We start from the raw sequence: 26,908 nt of genomic DNA, 5'->3' as shown, positions 1-26,908 counted from the left end.
GGTGGAGAATACTATGGGAGGGGGGAAATGTCCTGGAATTTCCTTCTTAAAATGAGGTGCGTGTTATACGCCAATAAATACGGTACATGATTTTATAATAGATGACATGCAAAGACTGCAACGATATCATGTGATTTGTGTAATCCCGTGTTCTGTATGGGTTAATATCACAATGCAACTGACTCGAATAAAATTATTTTGATATTTATAAACCTACAATGTTTATATATTTTCTTCTATGCACCATATCACAGTATTTGGGCACCTCCATTTTGTTCTCTACTGTCCTTCTATGGTATTGTTTTAACTGATGAATTGTGGGTAAATTACCTTTGCAACTTAATTGAAATTTGATTAAGCTTTGCCAAAGTACCCCAAAGCCCATGCACTACATAAGAAAAAGGTATCTTATATATAAAAAGAAAACTAAGCTGAATTCCAAAACATTCAAATGAGGGGGACAAAAAAAACGTAATTTAGAAAAACAAACACCTGCAAATTGACAATACTATTGTAAAGATTTTGGAGTAGCAGTATTCTATCAATCTTTTGTATATTCCCACTTCCAACTATTTTTAATCAAATATATATCACTAACTCCATCATGAGACAATGTTTTACACCCTATTTTCTAAGTTAATCTTCGCTCTATGCTTAGGTTTTTGTTTTTTTTGTTCAGGTTAAATAAGCATCAGACTAAATTGGTGAATATAAGCAAAATGAGGTCATCGTCCAGCCAGCACTAGAACTGGCACAGGGCTTAACCCTCGATGGATAATGTATATTGCACATCCCAGCCTTGTATCAACAGAGCCTGATGATCTCATGAAAGTTGAATGTTAGATACAAAAAAAGAAGGAAAAAAGCAATGTATTTATCTAGCTACTGTTGCAGCAAGAGTAAGATAAATAAATTGTATTATGATAATTATATAGTTAACCTCAATTAACTCCTACAATACCCAAATACAGGGTCCTATTTCTAAGTACTTGCCACACAGACATATCCCATAAACAAACCCCCTGAATATTTAAAGGATCACTATAGTGTCAGGAAAACAAACTCGTTTTCCTGACACTATACAACCCTTAGGTCCCCCCCACCCTCAGGGCCCCCCTCCCTTGGCGCTGAAGGAGTTAAAACCTCTTGTTACTTACTTTAATCCAGCGCCGGGATCGCTCGGCGCTGGTGACCTCTCCTCCCTCACCGACGTCAGCTCCAGAGTGGAGAGGAAAGCGCATGCGCAGCAAGAGCCGCGCGCGCATTCAAACAAACAGTCCATAGGAAAGCATTTCTCAATGCTTTCCTATGGACATTCTGCACGTTGGATGTGATTTTCGCATCCAGCGTCGTAGAAGCGCCTCTAGCGGCTGTCAGTAAGACAGCCACTAGAGGCTGGATTAACCCAGCAATGTAAACATAGCAGTTTCTCTGAAACTGCTATGTTTACATGTGAAGGGTTAAAACCTGGGGGACCTGGCACCCAGATCACTTCATTGAGCTGAAGTGGTCTGGGTGACTATAGTGTCCCTTTAAATAATGTCTATGCAATAGGAAGTCTCGTGGTGACATTAGGAGAAAGGAAGCCTGCAAAGAATTAAGCCAATCAAAAGAAAATAATAAATAAAAAAAAAGGATCAATAGACAGTTAGTAGTAGTACTAGTACCTTATCTTAGTCCTATGTCCTACCAAGTACACCGACACAGATAATCAACTATAGATAATGAACTTCTGTTCTAAGTCTCCTTCTACAATAATACCAAGATTAAATAATCTTGAAGAGACTAAGTAAAAGGAAAGAGGGCGAAGAGACAGAAAGTACCTCAGCCACCAGGAAGTGAAACCTAGTACCTACCTTACCATAGAGTACTGATTTATTGGAGAAAAAGAAATGTCTCACTACCAATTTCAGCTTATTAGTAGGTGAAAAATAAAAATAAATCATAGATTCATAGATTTTTAAACCTTAGTTTCTATGGTAAGAATGTTTGAACAATGTGTTGCATTTTTATTTTTAATATTTTACTATTATTTTATTAATTATATTTTCACACAGCTTCTTTTTCTCATATTTAAGTTAAGACTTTTTTCTTCGATATTTTTAGTTGTCTTTAAAATCCCCCTTAAGTGTTTTCATTGGGGTTGCTTCCTGTTTTTTTTTTTGTAAGTTCTGCCAGACATTAGCTCACACAATAGAGAGTTATTCATGATTATTAGTTTAACTTGTGGGGATAGCACATCCTTTTTCACCTTTAACTTCATAAAATTTTGCTTGTCATTTAACTAAATTTACAGACTGTAATATGTGACGAATTGTGTTAATATCAGTGTGAAAACTGTCTGTTTTTTTGTGATGTTTTATCTGTGTTATTTAGCTTGGCTTTAAACACATAATTGTGATTGTGGAATTAAGAAATAGTCACATATTTGGGTTATAGTCGATATATTATAAATATAAGCATACATTGATGAATTTGTCCTGAGGATTTTAGACACAGTCATCATTGCTGTTTCAAAATGTAAAGCCTTTCCCATTTCCAGGCTATTTTTCTTTAGGAAGAGGCAATGGAATATCTGTGGCCTTCTGAATCACAATATTTAAAAAAAAAAAAAAAATATATATATATATATATATATATATATATATATATAACAAAAAGGCTGTATAAAAGAAAAAAATAACAGGCATAAATCATCAAAATTAATTTACGAAGATTAAACAATTTTCTGAAACATTTGATTTTTCTTCCAGTGAGATCAATCTTCTCAAGCAATATTTATTGTCAATATTAAAGCAGTTAATCAAAATTCTTTAATAACCAGTCTGTCCTAATGGAATATAAAGGTATAAAGTGGAAATAAGAAACCTGGCTGTTCAAAAGAAACATTATTGATGGAACATTTGAATGGGTATAGGTGATTTGCAGCACAATCACCATTCATAAGATTATGCCCTTGGCTGAAGGTGGCACTATGTTAGTACTGAAGAAAACGTTAATGGAGGAATATAAAAAAAAAAAAAGAAAACTCAAATCTGATTATTTTAACCTAGTAAAGAACAAATAGTAACAAAATAAAACATTGTGACAAAAAGACTAAAACAAACTTCTGTAAGTCAAATTCAAATCAAAACTTCAAACACCAAAGAAAACACACTTTGTAGACCAAATCCTTTCTTAAAATGTTATCATTATATCATACAGTACCAGTTTAGGAGAAGGCACAGATTTGTGAAGGACATTCAACTGTGTGAATGCACAAGAAACAAATTAAGTTATAAAGCACAAACAAAAACCTAGAGGCTTAAAACAAATACATGTTTACACCAGGTGGACACATACACAGCTGTACACTTATCATTAGATACAAAATGGTCTTAACATCCAACAAATCCAACAAAACCAGATGGCCAGAGTAAGGATTTTTGGATAATGTTTTAATTTTGGCAATTTTACGATTAATTTTGAAACTTCACCATTTACTGTTGCGTCTATAGAATACTCATATTTCTAGAATAATTATTTTAGAAATCTATAAACGATTTGTATTGATGTTGTTGACCAGATCATGATGATTTTAATTTAAACATATCCTTCATTGTCCATTGTCCTAACGGTAACTTATACTAATATCAGTTGTTCTATCTCACAAAAAAGTAAGTCAGTGGTGGGAGGTGATTCCACATGCTTTTATTAAAGAACAATGACAAGTGAGTTAAACTTTGCTGTAACGTGGGTGTAAACTTGGGTGGGATGTTTCAACAGATTTGGTCATTGACCACAGTACAGGAGTTTTGATATGGTGTATATGCTTTAATGAAGTTACATTAATCCCGTCTCAGTGGAGGATTATCAAACATACAGAATGTGCCTTAAGCTCATGTAAGATAGCGGTAGTGTTTGCTCCAGTGGTGGGATTATTTAACATTTCCCTCAAGGCATGAAGGGGAACAACGTAATAAGCTCTGAAGCAAAGAAGCTTTAATGTACCTGATAGCTCACTGATGGAGAGAATTGACCTGGGATTAGTGACCTGTCTCCACCATTTTCATTTAGCTCTGTAATGTTCAAGAAGGAATTCTGCAAGGGCAGAAGGTTGTTAACGTGCTGACTATCCATTTAACCCTTTCATGACAGGTGATATGTTGTGACTTTTATGATATATAGGGATTTGCCTAGTCTTTGCCATGAAGGTTTTAATGATGATATGTAAGCCTGTCGGAATGAGTACTCTATAGTTTCTATTTGTGCGTTTTGAAATATGGTGGGATTCAATTAAGCTGCAGAGCTGGGTAGGAAACACCCATGTTTCATTCAGCAGCTCCTGTTTGTATTTAATTCTGAGTAATGACATATATATTAACAATGGTAATGCTATTGGCTTCTGCTTACAAATTGCCATATCATCGCCTAGTTATGCAGCTATCATTCCCATTTCCCTTGTTTTGACTGCTAAGCTTGTATACTGACTAAAACAAAGAAAAATAGTCCTATCAGCTTCCCTAGACTGGAAGGCTTCTTTACTAACAGGTTTATTTACTAAAATCCAAATGGCCGCGTACCAAATAAGGAAAAACCATTCGCTGCTCTATGGGGCTATTCGGGCTGAAAAATACAGACATTGTTCATAGAATTTAACAATGTCTGGATTTTGAATTTGGTCTGGATCATAACTTGACCAATCACCAGAGGACATCTGAAATGCAGACTGAATGTTGCAAAGTCCGGGCCTGGAGACTTCCAAACTATTTGCCTGCTGGCAGAGCTAAAGCTAACAAGCAATTTGTTAAAAACCCTTAGAGGCGAAAGGGTTAATTAAGACGCCAAATTAAAAAGTCTAAAAATGTATTCATAAATAAAAATCCTATGGGGGTTAATAAATATATTGTATTTAGTATAGTATTATATTACTATAATGGAGGTATGCCTGTGGTATGGAGCAGGTGGGGGCATGTCTGTTAAAGGTTTAACACCTATGCTGCCCATTTACTGGAATCGGGGCCTGTGAAATAATGGGGGGTATAGTCCCCTTTGTGCCTCATACGTAGGCATTGAGTGTGAGCTACCCATTAGTATTCAGTTGGGGCCTAATATTAATAGTCAGGGGAGGATCTAGTGTCACCCCTGGCCCCCCACTCATGAGTGATGGGTTGCACCCCTAAATATTTATAAAATAGAGGGGCTATACATGCCATTTTACACTTTCTCAAATAAAGGTATACCTCCAGGTAACTTGGGGTTCCAAATCCACTAGCCACCCCTCCAATAAAATAAGTTATCCTACCTACCCTTTCACTCGAAAAATAGTAAGTGGTTAACAATTAAACTAATACCTGCTAAAACAAAATAAATAAATAAATAAATAAATATATATGTTTGTGCTCGGAATTTATCTAATAAGTAATGGAATGTAGAAGGAGAAGCAAAGTTGGTTGAGGTGTGCTGAAACCAACGAACGAGTAGGTCTGTAAAAAAGGGCAAAAAGAGGATAAAAAAACCCCACACTTTATGCAAGTTAAATACAACGTGGGTACTGAAAGCTTGTAAGGAGCTTTTACTCTGATTGAGGTATATATGTAACTGTGCTGAGGATTAGCTGTGGCCCCATCATTTAGTGATGTAGACTGGGGTGTAAGAGCTTGAAGCTGCTGATGCAGCACTTTGTGACAGAAAGACCAGCGAAGGAAGCCATGATGTATCTCCACCTTAATGGAAGGTTTAGACGTGGAGTAGTGGATTAGGACTGATAGTGTGTGGTTGACCTTGGAGACATAAAGCGGTGTGACAGCATAGGAGGTTTAAGTAAGATGCTTGATTTGTAGGTTTGGAGAAAGAGGCAAAAAACAAACCAACATATTGTAACTGCAAAAGTAAAGCGGTGTGACAGCATAGGAGGTTTAAGTAAGATGCTTGATTTGTAGGTTTGGAGAAAGAGGCAAAAAACAAACCAACATATTGTAACTGCAAAAGTCTTAATTCAAGCAAACTCTAATTGTGATATGTACAATATACAAGGCCTGGCGTGAGTGATAGAGTAATCGTGAAACTGCGTGAAGCGTGCACACCTGTATGTGGTGAAATTGTGTGCTTAGTCCAAGATTAGCTTATGGAATGTAGTGGATCGTAGGGAATGCCTGAAAGAAAACCTTAAATTAAGAGCGTGCAAAGTGTCAGCAGTTGTGTAGTGGACACCAGGAATAAAAATGTAGACTAGAAAGAACTTAGGGATTGCTACCTGCCAAATCAGCCTGCGAATCAGCCACAGTGGCGGCGAATATGACCGCCCTTGCTAATGAAATCGCAGGCTGCGGAGTTGTCAGAGCAGCATTTAACTGCCTTGCCAGTCCAAAGATGACCCCATGTGAGGGTGGCCGCCATGTTGGAGTAGATCTCTGACAAAGTAGAAGTCTCTCTAAAGGCCGGAAAGGCATCCGTCATAGTGGGCCAGGCATCCCTAACCCAAGGTTGCCTGGTGACAGAGGGACCCCGAGTTTTGTGAAAAGGAGGCTGTGGTGGTGTGAACAATGTTAGGTGTTTGTGAACCTGCTAAATTAGCAAAAAATTCATCCAGATAGTGGATGACCTGAATATTTTTAGGAGCGTCCAGCAGAGGGTTTGTGCGAAGATGTTGAATACTTAGGGCTGCTCCTAGAGCCAAATGTAGACAAGGTGCCATTGTGGAGGGTGAATAGGTAGTAGATTAACCCCTTAAGGACCAAACTTCTGGAATAAAAGGGGATCATGACATGTCACATATGACATGTGTCCTTAAGGGGTTAAAGGCGTTGGATAAGTCTGACTTGCTCAACCAAGCCTTACTACTTGCTGAAGTGATAGCTTGTATGGCATGGTCGATTTGCGTAGTGCAGTGAGAACTCCTTAACGGGAATGAGGAGTTTTGATGCTGGTAATGGAAGTAGAGTGCGGTGCGGAAGGGGACTATGATCAGACGTATAAAAGGGTATTGTGAACGGCTACCTTGATGGGAATGGTACGCCAAGATGAGAAGTGTGAGGACCGGAAAAGAGGCGATCGTGAAACCAGCGTATGATTGCTGTGGACAGAAGGTGGTCCACCGTATGAAGGTCAATAGATGTAGATAATAGGTTGGGGCATATGAGTGTACCTGTCGGAATGGCAATAAGGCCCGTGTGATTGGAACAGAGTGGGCCGGTGAGACGTATGGAGTAGTGATAGTGGGGGATGGGGAGAGAAATGAGGGGTAAGTCAGACTGTATGACCGAGATCGCCAGGTGAGGGCCTGCCGGGCTTAATGAGACACATGGTGTTGTGTGGCTATAGCCGATTCCACTTATCAGCCTGTTGATCGTTTGGAGGCTAGCCGAGATAGCTACCGGGGTCTCCTGATTGGAATCTGAGGAGTAAGCTGATGGCCCTTGTGAACTAGAGTCGGGCCTGGGGACGTTGGCCTGAGCCGTCGTGAGCCTGTGTAGTCCTGCCTTACTGGTAGTGGCTGGAGATGGGATACTCCTGTGACTGAGCGCTGCTGACATTTTTGGAATGTACCAGTATCCCAGGTAACTGAGGGTAGAAGGGGTGAGGGATTCCTTTGGAGACCCAGGCCTGACTGGCATGCTGGGTATTTCGTCCAACAGCAGACCGATTATTGGGATGGATTCTCGTGACATTCTGAAAAAGAAATAATGATTTGGATAAGTAATGTGTCTTAGAGGTGTGGATGAGACCTTCGGAGAACTGGCCTGCTAGCTAGTGCCGAAGCGAAAAAAAATTCTAGAACCAAGTGACAGGTGAGGCCCTGCTAGTGCCAAGTGGCGGAGAGAGGCTCTACCTATGATTTGGGCTGAGGGAATTTTGTGGCCACTTCAACATGGTGGCAGGGAGTCGGCCCCTCAGTGAGCGTAAGAGATATATAAAAACGTGTGGCCGTGACTTGGGAAGCCCTAACTGTAGCCCTAAAGAAGGGCGAGCGAGGTAGCTAACTATGATTTGGTCGTGGGGCTGAACCTTCATGTATGAGGTGGGGGTGTAGACCTCGCGGGACCGTAGTGTTACTTAGGATAGCTAAGGCCAGCGCCTAACCCTCAATGCCAGTTCTCTAGCCTGATGGGGCTTGTCTCTTAGAATGGTGTGATATAACGTATGTAGATACTTAACCTTGAGTGTTTGTCCTCTTTCTTTGATGCGCAGGAAGATTACCATATATTCTTGCTTCTGCAGGGAATGGGCCCGGTCCGGGAAACCTTAGGGGAAAAGGATGCTAGTGGGCCTGAGGCGTGCCACTAGTATAATGAGTGTAAAAATGTTGAATGTATGGGTAGGTGTGTATCAGAGATACTGTAACGTAAGAACTTTGGTAAGCTGAGGGACCTGAACGTAGGTCCGTAAATTAGAGACAAGCCCCTGGGTTCCCACAAATGTGAATATTTTTGAATAAAACGAAGGCGAAGTGAGGCCTTAAGAAGAAACGTAAACATAGTGAGTAAGATTACCAATACCTGATACTGTAATGCAGGGAAACAGGTAGCCTGTATGTTGTCGATGGCGTAGGACTTAGCAAGCTGCGATAATGACGCAGGTCTAAGTAATGTAGAACTGAATGACAAAAACATGTAGCGTTAAATATGGTAGTAATACAGTGGATTATGATAATGAGATTTTTGTTGACATTTGTGAGGAATCTTAGACCAGGTACGTTTTGAAGTTTAGAACCCACTTTGGGAGGTGGGGAGCTGTATGAAACCGTGGAGGCTGAATGAGGCCTCAAGGGAAACCGTAAAATGGTAAACCTTCTTACCTGTTACAGAAATGCGGGATACTAGCAACCTCTTCTTGGAGCTTTGCTTGAAGAAAAGTATAAGTAGAAGTAAGGTGGTGTAGGTTTGTGTAATTGATGAAATAATCACAGTGAGGAAACACAGATCTGGCCCGTTTGAAGTTTAGAACCCACTTTGGGAGGTTGGAAGGCTGAATGAGGCCATGGAGGCTGAATGAGGCCTTGAGGGAAAAGAGAACTGGTAAACCTTCTTACCTGATACAGTAAAAAACATAAAAAACATATGCAGACTAAGTGTAAGGAACCAGTATATAAGGACTTTTAAGGAACAGAGGTTTTTTAAAATCATGCTAATGGTCTGTAATGAGCCTCGTGAAAAAGGACCGTAAGGCTTAACCTATGAGCAGAGACCTTAGTTGCGTAGAAGACTAATACATAAGGGAAAGTACAATAGACTAAGTCTCAGCAGGGTATGATAATGCCTGGAGACACTTATAAGAGAAAGTGGACAAACTGTGCCTTTAAGAAGATTTACCTTGTAAAAGATAGGTGTACCATAATTATGAGACCATAGCGGAAAATGAGAAACACATATTATTTAACCAGTGGTGACTTTAAGAACCATATAATAAAAACACAAATACATATAGGATAAATAATGCGAGTGCTTAGATACGTGAAAGCATAACTAAACTATTACAGTAGATTAGTGAATTTATACACTGTAGCCTCTTGTGTTTGGTAAACGAATGAACAGGAGAACTGTAACGAGAAAGAACTCCTGCGTTTGGCTAAATGGAGCATACAAAACAGATTTTTAAACAAAAGCCAATTGTACCTGTGGTCGGATAAACGAACAAACGAACGAATGGATGAAATAGTCGAATGTAAGTTCGTTTAGTGTGGTAGGTAGTTAGCGTATACGAAGATAAACGAGAGGAGTGTGTATTCTGCAGTCGGCTGTTAGCCGCACGAACGCAGAAGTACACGAATGGTGTAAAATCACGAATGGGTAAGTAATAAAGGGAGCCTATCCTCACGTTTTTAGGCCCGAACGTAGGAAATAGCCGAATGCCATTTCCCACGTTTATGCTTACGTGGACGTGCCGGTCTCGTGACCGGAAGCCAGGTAGCAAGTGGCGGAGTCAGGTAGAAGCCAGTGGACAGGCAATGAAGACAGAGGCAGGAGCTGCTGGCGACGGACTGCTTGCTGGAGACAGCTTGAGACAGGACTTGGCGGGAACGATGAACCAGAAGTGCAGGTAACTATGGAGAAGACAAACAGCTTGCACGAGAAAGGTAAGTAGGGGGGTAGGGTTTATATAGGATCATAACTCCTCCCACAAACTCAGGCCAAATGGCCTTCCAACATATATATATATATATATATATATATATATATAATCAGAATTCCAATTGCAACTGTTTAAAATACACACACAATAAAATGAATCTATCTTCACCCATGGAGGGTTCACTGCAGACTGAGCTCTGATATCAGCTAAAGCTTATATATATTTAGTCAATGACTTTACATCAGCCATGGCAAATTTCCCACGCTTTGCAATATAAGTAAGAGTGCTCTGATTGTTTGGCTAGTTACCCAACCAATCAGATCAGTCTGACAGCCAAGTCTTGAGAGAAGTGACCAATCAGAGCACTCTTACACATGTTGTAAAGCATAGTAAATTGGTAATGGAGTTAAATACCTCCATTATAGCAAAATGCAGGTCTAATTGACATCTGCATGATTTTTAATTATTTTTTTACTTTTTTTTTCACATGGCGACTTGCTATCAAGAGTTGGCCAGCTGTCACATAGTTAATCCTTGTGCCACCAGTGTCAGGAAGCAAAAAGTTTTTTCAAATAATCAATTGTCTTGCAAAAAGCAAGTGTAAGATAATTTATGAATGTCCATCTTGCCAGATGCATTCGATTTATATTTGATCGCCATGCAGTTACTGATTGAATGAATCATACAGAATCGTTCGGACAGACCGAATCATAACTGCATTTCGATTTAATAAATCTGCGAAGTGCCTATGCTGTTGATATTCGGTCGCTTTCATTGGATTTTGTCTTGCAAAAAGCAAGTGTAAGATAATTTATGAATGTCCATCTTGCCAGATGCATTCGATTTATATTTGATCGCCATGCAGTTACTGATTGAATGAATCATACAGAATCGTTCGGACACACCGAATCCTAACTGCATTTCGATTTAATAAATCTGCGAAGTGCCTATGCTGTTGATATTCGGTCGCTTTCATTGGATTTTGTCCTTTCAGACAAAATCCAGTGTTTAGTGGATAACCCAGTAAAGTGGCATTTGTTGGGAATACAATGAATTCAAAATGCATTTCAAATTTAATACCAAAGCACCCGAAATGCTAGCATAGCTGTGAGAGTCCAAATCTCTTGTATCTCTTGTTTTGATAAGAATGCTTATATATATATATTGACATACAGGGATATACTTTCTAATTAGTGGGGTAATAACTGCTTGATCCAAGGAGACTTTTTTCTTAATTTGTTGCAAAATTGGAAGCTCTTCAGACTAGGTTTTTTTGCCTTCTTTTGCATCAACAGCAAAAACATATGTGAGGAAGGCTGAACTTGATGGACGCAAGTCTCTTTTCAGCTATGTAACTATGTAACTATGACTGGAGTATAATCTTTGGATTAAATTTACTTTACTTGACAAGTCCTCGAGTGCTGGCTTTGCTTTTGGAGGTATTATTTGTGCAGCTAAGCACCGTGCTCAAGACACTGGGAAGTAGGAGAGCAAGACCCCTGGATAGTATATGCTTACAGATATATGTATATTTCTGTGTTACATTTCTATGTAATTAAAAATCCTTGCATGTGCGTGTATATATACTAAATGCTAAATCAGTTGTATTCTGCAATATGTACCTTTTATTACTGTCCGCAATCAAGGGGGTAGTTCAGTCATGTTGGATATCCATTATCAGACATGCATTTTATTCTTTATAACTCATCAGTCCTTGATGCGGTAATTACATTTAAAGGCTCTCTTTTCCCTGCCAGCCTACCACTGCATTGTGTAATGTACTGCAAATAAACACACACGTAGATTGCAGGAAGGAAGTGAAGCTTCGATTGTTTTAATTCTCTATGAAGTAAAGTAAATCCGGTAGAGCGTCTCACATGTGGAAATTAATATTCTCTTGAGTTTGGCAGCTAAACAATAGACTGATACAGATTACTTAAAATAATTATACAGCTTTTGCGTTTTATTTAGCAGACTGACTCTATGCGTGCTTTATGACTTTAAATGGGTATGGTATATGTATATTTATTACTACATATTTTGGCAGGTTTCTACAAAAATCTCTCAAAATTAAACAACACCATAAATTCAAAGAAGTAGCTTGAATAAATAGTGTAATTACTAACAAGCAATACCAGAAATGGAAGATACAGCAAACATATAAAAATAAATGAAAACAGTGTAATAATGTGGTGAATTTGTGCATATGGTGGGTTAATCGTTAGGCTCACAAGCTAAAACCTTCATATGATGGATCTCAGCAATTTTCACTCTCAGTTTAGTGATTGCAGATGGGTCTACAGTGAGGGAAAAAAGTATTTGATACCCTGCTGATTTTGAACATTTGTCCGCTGACAAAGAAATGATCAGTCTATAATTTTAATGGTATGTGTATTTTAACAGTGAGAGACAGAATAACAAAAAAAGAATCCAGAAAAACTCATGTCAAAAAAGTTATAAATTGATTTGCATGTCAATGAGTGAAATAAGTATTTGACCCCTTCGACTTAGTGCTTGGTGACAAAACCCTTGTTTGTTTGCAATCACAGAGGTCAGACGTTTCTTGTAGTTGGTCATCAGGTTTGCACACATCTCAGGAGGAATTTTGTCCCACTTCTTTTTGCAGATCCTCTCCAAGTCATTAGGGTTTCGAGGCTGACGTTTGGCAACTCGAACATTCAGCTCCCTCCACAGATTTTCTCACTCAAGATTTGATGGTACATGGCCATGTCCATCGTCCCTCTGATGTGGTGCAGTTGTCCTGTCCCCTCAGTAGAAGAACACCCCCAAAGCATAATGTTTCCATGTCCATGTTTGACGGTGGGGATGATGTTCTTGGGGTCATAGGCAACATTCCTCCTCCTCCAAACATGGCGAGTTGAGTTGATGCCAAAGTGCTCGATTTTGGTCTCATCTGACCATAACACTTTCACCCTGTTCTCCTCTGAATCAGTCAGATGTTCATTGGCAAACCTCAGACAGGCCTGTACATGTGCTTTCTTGAGCAGGGAGACATTGTGGGAGATGCAGGATTTCAGTCCTTCACAAAGTAGTGTGTTACCAATTGTTTGCTTGCTGACTATGGTCCCAGCTGCCTTGATATCATTAATAAGATCCTCCCGTGTAGTTCTGGGCTGATTCCTCACCGTTCTTATGATCATTGAAACTCCACGAAGGTGAGATCTTGCATGGAGCACCAGACCGAGGGAGACTGACAGTTATTTTGTGTTTCTTCCATTTGCGAATAATCACACCAACTTTTGTCACCATCTCACCAAGCTGCTTGGATGATTGTCTTGTAGCCCATGCCAGCCTTGTGTAGGTCTACAATCTTGTCCCTGACATCCATGGACAGCTCTTTGGTCTCGGCCATGGTGGAGAGTTTGGAATCTGATTAATTTCATACAGGTAACGAGCTGAGATTAGGAGCACTCCCTTTAAGAGACTGCTCCTAATCTCAGTTTATTACCTGTATAAAAGACACCTGGGAGCCATAAATCTTGCTGATTGATAGGGGATCAACTACTTATTTCACTCATTGACATGCAAATCAATTTATAACTTTTTTGACATGCATTTTTCAGGATTTTGGTTTTGTTATTCTGTCTCTCACACATACCATTAAAATTATAGACTGATCATTTCTTTGTCAGTGTTCAAATGTTTAAAATCAGAAGGGGATCAAATTATTTTTTCCCTCACTGTAGACCCATGTGCAATCACTAAACTGAGAGCGAAAATTGCTGAGATCCATCAAATGAAGGATTTAGCCTATCCTGCCTGCATTCAGTTTGTATTAAATGTCTGTTATAATGTTTTGAGTTGTGAGCCCAACAATTAACCCACCATATGCACAAATTCACCACATTATTACACTGTTTTGATTTATTTTTAAATGACTACTGTATCTTCCATTTCTGGTATTGTTTGTTAGTAAGTACATTATTTCACAATCAGCAGATAATCAAATACTTTTTTCCCTCACTGTAGGTGATGACCAGCAGCTCAGTGCATCTGTCTTAAGTTTAGGAAGCTTGAGCAGATCAGAAGAGCAGAAAGTCAAGATGACCTGCACTAGCTCAAGATGGTCCAGTGGTTTTTTTTTTTGATTACCCAGCCAGCTAATCTATTAAAGGACCACTATAGTGCCAGGAAAACATACTAATTTTCCTGGCACTATAGTGCCCTGAGAGTGCCCCCACCCTCAGGGTCCCACTCCCGTGGCGCTGAAGGGGGAGGAAGGGGTTAATCCCTTACCTTTTTTCCAGTGCAGGGCTCCCTCGGCGCTGGGGACTCTCCTCCCTCTTCTGACGTCCCTGGCTGAATGCGCATGAGAGGGGGAACTACCTAATATTTAGGAAGGGAAAACTAGTGTCCTTCCCAAGCTAACATCCGTAGGCGGCAATTTGGGGTTTTAAATAACAAAAGTAATCAAAAGATAATGGTGAATGTATGGTGCTAAAATCACACAATAAAGGCATAAGGCCTTGCTAGTAACCGGGTAGCAATGGCTGCCCATTCGCTAGTTTTAAAAGTTTAGCAGAAAAGCCTCTACCTGCATATAGGGAGGTTTATGACCCCCATATAATTTTTATTTTTATTTATTGTATGTGCTAGCAGGCAAATAATTAACCCTTACGCCACTAAGGACTGTTAACGCTGCCACTGGGAAAATAGTTCAGATTTTTTTTTTTACATTTCAGCTGTCCAGCGGTATTCAGACCTGCTGAAATCCAGACCAAGTGCAGGTCCATTTGGGGGCTTGCATTGCTCCATGGTTTTGCTCCATTTGGACTTTAGTAAATAAACAGGTCAATCTAGTGCCTGCCCCTAGATCACCGGAACAAAGTAGTAAGAGGGGACGAATCGTGAAATGGTAACATAAAGAAGTAAGCAGGTTTTATATGGTAGCATGGAATAAGGAGAAGGAATAAGACTGAATGGGGGGTGATACAAGAAGTGGATTTAAATTGCTGTGGGATAATAAGGAGATGGGAGAGTAGATGGCATTAAGGGACATACTGGTGAGCGATAGGCACAAAAACGGTACAGTGGTATAGGTAGATAGGTATTGCTTTATTTTTTTCAACATATAGGTTGATTAAGCTTTCAGCTTTTTTTTTTTTAAATTAGGAAGAATAGCTATGCTGGTAGCACTGAAAGACAAAACTGGCATACTGAAGGCACAATATTTTCACATATCCCCATTCGTTCTACAAGTTGAAACTGTTTAGTATGTACAAGTGTATTAGAAAGATGCACTGCAAAAAAAAAAAAAAAGCTCTCAGTAATGCGAGATGGGCACATGTGTTCACAGAGTCCCACTGCAATAAGACTAGAAGCAATGTGTGACATGCATGCGGATATCACAAATTTCAACAGCAATGCGTATTTACATTTAATGCTGCGCTTTACCAAAACAACAGGAATAGCTGTGAATAGCTGTTCAAATTATGCTGCTTCATCACACGCATGCAGTGAAATAAATGTTCAAATATGTAGAACCTCAGTCACAGCCACACAACACAAATATACTGATCAGGGTGACTTTAGATTCCCTCTTTCGCAACCATCCGAAGAAACTACTAAAATCAAATGCAAACACACCTGAAGGTTAGTGTCCCCTTTCAAACCCTCTCTCAATACAGCTGTTACAATGTGCATGTTACCAGCAATGAACTGCAGACAAAAGATCACTACTGTGTGTAAACAAATAAAACAGCCGAAGTAACACTGGAAAGAGCCCTGCATGGTCCTCTTTAGTCCTTAGAGGCTGAGTCTATGGTAGAGGGAGTGTATGCAATAGATCGGAATACCCATACCCATATTTCATTTTTTTTTTTTTAAATCTGATGGCTTCAGTGTGGTTGGTTAAGCTCATAAATTAATATTGCAGTTGAATTCTGTACAAAATATGTTTTTTTTAACATGCCATTATGAGTTCCTAAAATAATACAAGAATGTCAAACTTGAAATCATTGCCTAGGCTAAATTATTTTTGGGTATGCCCAACCCGCAGAAGCACATGTACTTCCCGATGCCCAATACTCTAACTTCACCCACTCCACTTCTGCAGAATCCATAAAACTTCTTGTAGTCCAGCAAAATTATATAATATAACCAAAAATATACATTTTCTTTCCATCCCAGTACTATCTTATCGTACAAAGAACCACGCTAAGCCAAAGTGTTCATTTTACAGTAAAATAAATTAATTATACTTTATCTTATTTTGGAGTGGGAGAGCACCTTAGACTTTTGTGCCTACAAGCGCCTGACATGTAAATCCTGCCTGGGTTGCAGTCTGTCAGCTGTCAGTTTTTCAAATACCTTGACAGGTCAAATGATGTTTTACTCTTATACTCAAAAAACAAATTAGCTCAGCCTGGTGGGAGCGTAATTAACCCCTTAAGGATCAAACTTCTGGAATAAAAGGGAATCATGACATGTCACACATGTCATGTGTCCTTAAGGGGTTAAAGGGACACTTTAGTGTTACGAGTACAAAGATGCATCCCTAACACAAATGTCCCCCCCCCTGCTCCCACAGCTTCCCCTCCATGAAAGGGTTAAAACAATCTTTAATTTGCTTACCTGATTCCTTCGCAGAGGTCCCTCGGCACTGGGGCACGATCGTCCTCTGCCAAAGTCATATGATGGGGGAACTAATATGCATGTGTGGCTCACGTCGCTCTCGCATTAGGCTTTCCCCATAGGAACGCATTGAATCGATGCTGTTCTAATGGGTTTTGCTTGATGCTGGATGTCCCCATGCAAAGCTTGAGGATGTCCAGCATCGTTTCGCAGAGTCAAACTCTATGAAACTGTAGGAAGCACCTCTAGTAGCATAGTGTTTTTTCATATATATGTAATATATATATAGGATTTTGTAAGTTACTGGTTTTTCAGAGATGCACCTTACAGTAATCATAGTGACATTTTGATAATTAAATTTCTGTCTGACTGGATTTGTAACTAAACTAAGTTGGTAGCACAAATATGACTAAATTAACACCTAGGTCAAGGAAGTCAAATTTGGAACAAGAATAGATACTAAAGCCTCTGGGCAACACAATAGTGAAGAGAGAAACCGATATGTCCAAAAAGGAATAAGCTGCTAAAAATACATCTACACCCCCTTTCTTGAACTATGACTTCTATATGTGTGTAGCACGTTAGAAAAGACACAAAACCTGGGTTTCAATCAAAACCTCTGTTAGCGGTCCACATTTTGTAAATAACGTAACAATTGTCTTTTATGATTTTAAGCTCTTAAAAGTTTTTTTTTTTTTTAATTCTTTATTTTAGTAGTATAGAGTACAGTTGATATGTTAAGGTAGTTGCACTTCTTGTAACATTAAAGGACCACTCTAGGCACCCAGACCACTTCAGCTTAATGAGGTGGTCTGGGTGCCAGGTCCTTCTAGGGTTAACCCATTTTTTCATAAACATAGCAGTTTCAGAGAAACTGCTATGTTTATGAATGGGTTAAGCCTTCCCCCTATGTCCTCTAGTGGCTGTCTCATTGACAGCCGCTAGAGGCGCTTGCGTGCTTCTCACTGTGATTTTCACAGTGAGAGCACTCCAGCATCAATAGGAAAGCATTATGAATGCTTTCCTATGTGACCGGCTGAATGCGCGCGCAGCTCTTGCCGCGCGTGCGCATTCAGCCGACGGGGAGGAGAAGAGGCGGATCGGAGGAGGAGAGCAGGAGGAGAGCTCTCTGCCCAGCGCTGGAAAAAGGTAAGATTTAACCCCTTTCCCCTTTCCAGAGCCGGGCGGGAGGGGGTCCCTGAGGGTGGGGGCACCCTCAGGGCACTCTAGTGCCAGGAAAACGAGTATGTTTTCCTGGCACTAGAGTGGTCCTTTAAGAGAGAAGTAAAAAATTGTACAATGGGCAACAATCAACACATGTTCAGGCAAGAGAAATTGGCACAATTATGTACTTGGGTATTAGGGTCAGGGATATGTAGTTTAACCCCTTAAGGACCAAACTTCTGGAATAAAAGGGAATCATGACATGTCACACACGTCATGTGTCCTTAAGGGGTTAATATACATCTCAATGCTTGGCATATCTTGTTCACATGAAGGCATTTATGATGTTGTGGGATATTGACCAGCACCATCCCATAATTCAGTAGGTGGGTTCAAAAGGACATCTAATCAAAGCTTAAAGGTAAAACGTAATAAGGCTTATCTGATAGCTATAGATCTGAGGAGCACAAGCAAAATACACGATAAGAGACTAGAGAAGCATGTTGTGCTACTAGAATGTCTGTTACCAAAAGGCATACAGAAAATATACGATCTAGTAGGTACTTATCAAGTGTCAAGTTGAGACAACTATACCCAGGTAATTAATCATATTACATACTGCCATCTCGTCAAAAAGGAAAAGGAGTAAGAGTAATACCCAGCACAGCTCAAATGTAGTGGTATGCGAAACAGTGCCCAATATAGAAAGAAAATAAATTGAAGAAGAAAAAAAAATATGAAAATGAGGACATGAGCTCAACAAGTGTCCAAAACTATTAAGACCACTGGAGTCTCTCAAGGCTAAGCAAAGTTTTCCTCTGGGCTCAGCACCAGGAAACCGTTGTTGTAGGCCCACATACAAGCCTTGCTGCCATGCTGGACTCCGCTTTCTCCCGCCACCAGCTTCAGAGTCCCGACATGAATCCGGTGGATTTCACTCTACCAGCCCTAGGTTCTGTTGGAGCCAACATGCTGTGCTCTCAGTTCCAGCTCAACTGGGGGCCAGCAACAGAGATCTTGGGTAGGTTGGTCCATCCAGGTTTGGGCTGCGGTGTGGCGAATGTTCCCTCAGGGCTCGACGCCCAGGAAGGCGGCTGTGGGGACTGGACCTGATTGTCAGGAGGTTTGGGCAGCCGATGCTGGTGTGGCAATATATTTCAGGTATGGATGCTGCAGCAATCATACACCAGTGCTGTCAGAGTTGCCCACTGGATTTCAGCCCCTTATCGATCGCAAGGTGGCCATTTAGTGTGCAAAGCGCGGGAATTTGAGGGCTGGATAAGCTTGCTAAGGTTTGTTCGAGTTGTGTCAGACCCTCCAGCAGGCCTGCCATCAGAAATTTCTGGGTCCGTCTCAAGTTCTGGGTTCCTGGGGCACGCCACTGAGTCTGTACACAGGGCCACATCTGAGTTCGCCCACAGGGCCACACCCGAGTCTACCCATGAATCAATCTGCAAGGATGAAGTGTGTGTGTGTATAGTGGATGTAGAATGTGTAACGTGGATGAGGTCTGTGTGTCATGGATGCAGTGTGTATAGTATAGTGGATGCAGGTTTTATGTTTATGTAATGTATTTATTGTTTGTGTGTATTAGATGCAGAGTGTGTATTTGTATAGTGAATGTAGAGTGTGTGGGTTTGTATAGTTGAGATAGTGTGTACATATATATATGTGCACATAGGGAATGTGCGGCCCAGGACCCCCTAAGCAGTCCGGGCCCCCAGGACTGCCGGGTCCATGACAACCATCATGGTTGTCATGCCCTGGTGGTGGCCCTTCCCTTCAGTGGGGACTGGGATAACCTAGGTGGAGTGTCACAGAGTGGCTGTGTGGTAGCTAGATGTGAGAACAAGGTTTCGGCCGTCGGCCCTGCTCCTTTCCCGTGTAGACCGCAGGCATCGAAGTTTCATAGAGCCCTTTGTGGCCTCAAAACTCCCGATCTTGGAGTCTGCAGTAGCACCTGCACACATCGCTGTATTTTCACGACTTAAAAGATAATTGTGTGCCATGGATTTCAGTCGATAGGGTTAGATTCTATATGAGCCTCTCCCGCATGCGACCGGTCAGCATGGCGTCCAGGCTTTGCCCCCTCTTAAAAGTTTTTTTAATAATACCATAAAAAGACCCAAGGCTTTTCAATTTTTAATGTTTTCAGGAATCCAGCATGGTTAAATCTGCTCTTTATCGACACCCTTGAGTTCAAGTACTGTTTTATCAGTGCATGACCATCTCTGGACGTTAACATGTGATAGGGCTAGAAAGTCCTCAAGCTCCCTGGAGGTAATATATTGACCTCCACACCTCAGATCAAGAATGAGGTGTTAAACAGTTGCCTGGTGCCAAGTATTGTCTCAGGTGGTAAGAGATATCCAATTAGAAACCCCTGTCAATGTGGTTATTAATGGTTTCTAGGAATGGTTTCTTATTTATTTTTTGCATGTGGCAGTACTATGGCCTACGTCCAGGCCTCTGCCGCCTTGTTTTTGCATATTGACAGCATATCCTGCTGTGACAAATTTAGGTAAAATATAATATTGACTATGTCAATTAAAATTTGTTGCTTGATGATCTTGCAACCATGTTTCAAGCTGGCATTGTGCCAAAAAGCCACAAAAGTTTGTTGTTAGGAGGTAGGTACTGGTCCATTCACATATATCTAATAAAAACACTGGGAGGCCTCCTAAAGTCCCACCAGCCCTCATCGGCAGATGGGGACTCTATTAAATAATAATTAAGGAACATAGTGGCCAATATATTTTACAATAAAGACCTGTATTTCTTATACTGTTCTTTATTGGTCTGGTATCACCCTTGACTCTCTATGGTGCATTTTGCACACTGTTGCACACCTCCATACAAATATACTGAAATACATTTTGAAAAAAAAAAATGAATTGCAATGAGAATTTCAAGTTTCTCCAGGGGGAACTCGGGGAAAAAAAAATCAATTTCATGATGGCTGAGTTATTAATATTGAGATTTCGAGGAAAAAACTACATTCAATTGGTAAATGCTCCACTTTTTAGAATGTTCACCTGTGATTGCTCTTAAGGTAGAGACCCCTATACGATTGAATATGATAATAAGTCACAATCAGAACAAGTAATTTGGTATATTTTCAAGAGGTCTCCATTAACGCTTATTATAAGGCGTATTAAATAACTGGCTAAAGAGGGAATCAGAAAGCAGGAATAAATTAAAATCAGATTATCCCAAGCCAAACATTATTTATCGGAGTCAAAACGAAAAAAAACTAGAATTTGATCCAAAAATAATAAATGTAAATTAAAGGAGAAACTCCAAACGAAAGATATTTGCTTCATCTTTAAACTTTGCCAAAATCCATTGTTGACTCTGGGTGGTCTTCTCATAAAATTCTCTTTAAAAACAGACACAAAAAAGCAAATATTTAGAATGCTGATCTCAGTTCTAACAAATGAAAAAAGCCAATACGCCCATAAATACCAAAGCTTGCATATGTTTACAGTCTGGTTTATTTTCTGCCTATAGCTGGTTACTTTTCACTCACTTAACACATAAGAGTTAATTTTCTGGGTAATGGTGTAATGTCCCATGTCCCCTGACCCAAATACTGTGATATTCTCTCAGTTAATGGTCTGAAGAATTATTCATGCAAATACATACCTCAAGCTCATTTCTGGTACATTTTTTCTTTTTTTATTACAAATCCTAATCTCTAATTATTATCATAAACAAGAATCTTTATATTTGCTAAGCTCACAAAAGTAAGCTATATCATATGTCAAAAAGGAACAGTGTGACTAGACCTTCCGTGAGGAAATTAGTTCTAGTGACTTCCCCCTAGCTTGCTGAGAGTTGTGCGGGGAGACAGGAGCAGGCACACACACAGTAGAGGGCATGATAGGTGCATTGTCGCCATATAGGCTGGAGGAGCTGACCATTACCTTTTTCCCAACCCACACCAATGAAACACTGACACTTTAGGGTATGGGTCAATATGTCCACAGCTTTATTCATAATATATAATAACAATAATAACGATAATATATAGATAACATAAAAGTCATTGCCCACCCCCACATCCTCAGCCGTCCATCATCATTTTCCACATATCAATTCGCAAGGCAATGACCCATCATATATAACATAACATAACATTGTATAACAATCCATAAGTATAACAAAACAAGATCCAACATTTTCCACAAGATCCTGGCAGGGGTATACCTTGATACCCCTACACCACCTGGGTTCTGAGCTACCACCAAGCTCGAAACCACCAACATCTTACCAGCAGGTAACCAGTCCATATTGAAACAGCCAACTCACTACTCTTGTTTTACGCTTCCTTAAGCAGGCCCGTTACCCCCTTAACTTTCCTTCCACTAGCCCGCAGCTGTGACCAAGCGGGTAGAATAAAACCCAACACTAAAGGGAGGGAGGGGCCAATTCAGCCTGGTAAGTCAATTAGTAATGGGGTGTTATAAAATGGCCGACATTTATATCAGCCTACCCAGAATCCTGATCTGTCAATCACCTACCCCTTCTCCACCTAAGCCCGCCTCCAAGCCCTGTCAAGGCCCCCTCTGCTAAGCTGCGCTTTCTTCTTGGGGCTACATGACAGGTGCATTGTCGCCATATGGGCTGGAGGAGCTGACCATTACCTTTTTCCCAACCCACACCAATGAAACACTGACACTTTAGGGTATGGGTCAATATGTCCACAGCTTTATTCATAATATATAATTACAATAATAACGATAATATATAAATAACATGAAAGTCATTGCCCACCCCCACATCCTCAGCCGTCCATAATTATCATTTTCCACATATCAATTCGCAAGGCAATGACCCATCATATATAACATAACATAACATTGTATAACAATCCATAAGTATAACAAAACAAGATCCAACATTTTCCACATGATCCTGGCAGGGGTATACCTTGATACCCCTACACCACCTGGGTTCTAAGCTACCACCGACCTCGAAACCACCAACATCTTACCAACAGGTAACCAGTCCATATTGAAACAGCCAACTCACTACTCTTGCTCTACGCTTCCTTAAGCAGGCCCGTTACCCCCTTAAATTTCCTTCCACTAGCCTGCCACAAGCTCAGACCTTGACCCCTTAAGCCGTCTGAGCTCCGCCACACAGAAGAAATAGAGCCTTGGCCAGACCCTCCTGCAGCCCCAAGTTAAATAAATCGATCCCCACCTCCGAGAGGTGCACCCCATCATCTCTGAAGTACCCTGGTAGCATGTCCTCTAGTTTCCTGTGCCGAACTACCACCCCACCCAGCTTCCTCACAAAACTGTCCATCAACCCGTTAACCTTCCCTCGGCAGCGCTCTATAGCTGCCGAAACCCGTGCATGCCGCCAACGGAGCCGGGGAACTATCTCAGACCATACCGACTGAACACCCGGGACCCAGGCCCTGATCCTGTTCACATCCTGCTTCATCCTTTTTACTAATAGCCGTTGCGGGATAAGCCCAAGATCATTACCGCCTTCATGCAGCACGAGCCCATCTGGCCGCCTACCCCTCGTTACCATACTAAGGACCTCGCTACACACTTCCTGCCAACCATAACCCCTGTAACCAAACCATTCTAACTTAATCCGGTCCTCAGGGAAGCCCAGCTGCTGACCCCGAAAACGAACTGCAGCTCTCCTCTTGGCCCAGAATATAAAAGAAGGCCCACAATCCATGCCACTCGACCTAGGGAAGAAAATAAATATGTCAGCCGGGGATCCCACAAGGCCAACCCCCACAGCAACTGTTCACACCATCTTATCCAACTGAACGTAGGACCGGAACCTCACCGATTCCCACCGCCCAATTTTCTTGACCATTTCATCGCCCAAGCCTAGCCGAGTTGCCTTGGTGGCTGCCCCTATGCGAAATGAATGCGTCCCGAACCGGTCCGGCCGAACCCTTAAAACTTGAAGTCCTCGCCTAATGACCTTGAGAAACTGAAAACGGGAACGCGAAGTACCGTCCTCGTGCATCAGAAAGGACCCTGGCCCCAGCGGACGTCGTCCCAGGTATCAAGCCACACTAGCCACCGGGCATAAGGGTTACCCGGGAAAGTTATGCAGCACCACGTCCATCCCCGACCTCTAGTATCCGTTTTTGATCAGCAGAGATGTACCACCACCTTGTCCGCTGCCCACCTAACCTCCGAGAGCTGGACGCCCCCAGCCCTGGCCTGATTTGGGCTAACTAGTTCCCCGATATGAAACGCCCTGAAGAAGGCCACTAGGAACGCCACTTCAAACAAGCCCGCCTCATACCTGTTGAAGCAAAGCCCCGGCAGGCTGTGCACCAGCCCCCCGAGTATGTCGAGCAAGACTGGCTTCCTTGAGTCAGGGACCTTGCGCCCCCTCCGAAAACCCTTCAGGGCTTGACGGATGACAAAGTGCTTTGTGTGATCTTCCCACCCCCGAAGCTTAAACCAGAATGCTATCGCTGACATCTGTTGATCCACCACCGCCGGCGACAGGCCTTTTGCCAATAGCCAGTAAACATACCATAGCAGCGCATCCAGCCCGGAACCTCGGACTATCGCCAGGTCCAATCCTCCCAGAAGATAAAACAGAAAAAAGGACACAATGGCGCTAATCTTAATAAATCTGGTGCAGCTAAAAACCACCGAAGTGTAATGTCACCATTTACACTAAAATGTGATAAAATCTGGAAAATGAAGTGGTTTGTGCACACAGAAAAGAAATGTGAATTGTACCTTATACACGGGGTATTCTTGGATATTCACACTACAAATAGTATGTGACACCTATACAGGTAAATAAAATACACATAGTGTGAACTGTAATAAACAGGTAATGTTTTAAAAACAAGATATTTCTTCAAACTCACAATTTTCAGAGCCCATTTAAAGTTGGCTCTAAACTTATAACGCCTTTCATCTCATCCTTGAGATATCCATTGGTAGTAAAGTATATACATCCACAGGAACTTAGGATTGGCAGATTGCAGCAGCACTCCAAAAGTCCAAGACAGGTATGTATTTAAAAGTATTTTATTCCAAATGTATTTTAAAATAAAAAGTATATATATACAGAATAAAAAATATATATAATCAGCACAACGCGTTTCAACCTCTCAATAGGTCTTTCTCAAGTGCATATGGTTTTACAATGGGCTCAAGAACCCTTATATATACCAACAAATCAAGTAATATAATTTATCATGGTAAATACCTGTGAATAGGCTCCCACCCATGTCCAAATATGGTCATAGCCGGAAGTGTTATGCCACACTCAAAATGGCTACACTTCCGACTATGTACCTCTATCTCCAGCCCTCCCCAACATGTCCGACATTACTTTCAGCCATAGCAATTCATACAGTTCAAATTCATTATCCCTTCGGTCCTCTTGCCGTCGCGTCATTTTCTTTAGTGACGTCGTGATACATTCCGATACGTCATTTCCGGTCATGTGTGTTGCAAAGTTTTCCGGTCTATCACAATCTCCCGGTTAATTTCGGCACGTAAATGTCCATCATTAGAAAGGGCAATTTGCCAATAGTTCGTATTGCACAAAGGTAAAGAGGCAAGGGTCAAAAGAGGAAAAAGATATTTAAAAAACTGGTGAAAGGAGGTATTCATGTTCACTTTTTATACAACATGGATAATGTTTAACTAAGACATCAGATCTATATATATTAAAAGAAACAGAGAAACATGCATATAGTAAAAAAGGAGAACAGGAAAAGTGGATTAAAACCAGGATGGATATACACATCCCAAAGAAATTCCAAATGATATAAAATACCACCATTAATTTGATAATATAATCTCCATCTAAAGATACTGATTCTAAATAAATATATATATAACAACTTTCATAAAATACTATTAATCTCAAAATCAATATCAATGCATGTTTCTCTGTCCCTATAGTCTTACTTAATCCTCTTTAGAGGCCTTACTACTATTTATTTTAGCGGACTTTATACATATGTGCACATACAATATATATATATATATATATATATATATATATATATATATATATATATATATATATAATTTTCTATGAGATTAAGGAACATAACCCCAGGTTTTTAATTCCTCACCTTTGTGATTTTCACTAACACAACTTTCTATGGTGTTTCTATCCAGGGTAAGCTTTATACCTATTATATATATTTTCTTTGCTTAATTTTAGTTTAATAAAGGTTATTACCATTTTCTTTGTTACGTTTACTTTAGGCGGTAATCTTCTAGAGTGAGATTGAATCCCATTCACTTTTGAGTGAGTGTTTTTTTTCTATCCCACTCTTTCAGTTGGTAGTTATATACTTGTTGTGGAGTTAAGCCCCCGTGTTACCTCTTGTAACCTACATTTGGGTTCTGACGTTGGCTAGTCCAACATCACCACTCCTATCTCATATTTATTAGAAATATAAGTATATAACATGTTTATGTTTAAAGTAGCACTTATACCAGCTCAGATTGGGCAACCCTATAACACTTACTGGTGAGGAAGATAAGTGTTATGGCTCCAGATTTAGAGAATGAATAGTGCAAGGGAATTGGGCACTAAAGGAGTTAAGCATTACCCATGAAGAAGCAAGCTTTCCTAAAGAGGTTTGTTTTCCGTAATTTCTTAAAGGACTGGAGGCTAAGAGAGAATATGATGCCACTGGGAATCAAATTCCAAAGAAAAGGGGCAGCCCTTGAAAAATCTTTCAGATGAGAGTTGGCAATCCTGGACAGAGCAGATGTCAGGAGAAGGTCATTTGCAGAGCAAAGGGAACTAAAAGGGGTATGTTTGTTGAGTAAAGTTGAAATGTGGTGAGGGATGGAGTTAGTGAGGGCTTTTTTGGTTACTGTTAGCAGTTTGAACTGGAGTCTGAAGGGGACAGGAAGCCAATGTAACGATTGGCGAGGTGTCGGAGTAGTGGTCAGTCAAGAGAATAAGTCTGACGCTTACATACTAAAGAGGGACAACGCGAGTAGTTTGAAAACCAGTGAACAGTACGTTTTCCACTTACTAGTTAATAGTTAAGATTTTCTTCATAAAAGTACTTCCTTTACCAATTTTCCCTTCCTCAGTACAAATATATGAAAATACACAA

Source organism: Pelobates fuscus, chromosome 3 (assembly GCF_036172605.1).
Source record: "Pelobates fuscus isolate aPelFus1 chromosome 3, aPelFus1.pri, whole genome shotgun sequence".
In the NCBI taxonomy this organism is placed as follows: Eukaryota; Metazoa; Chordata; class Amphibia; order Anura; family Pelobatidae; genus Pelobates; species Pelobates fuscus.
This window is presented reverse-complemented; position numbering follows the sequence as displayed.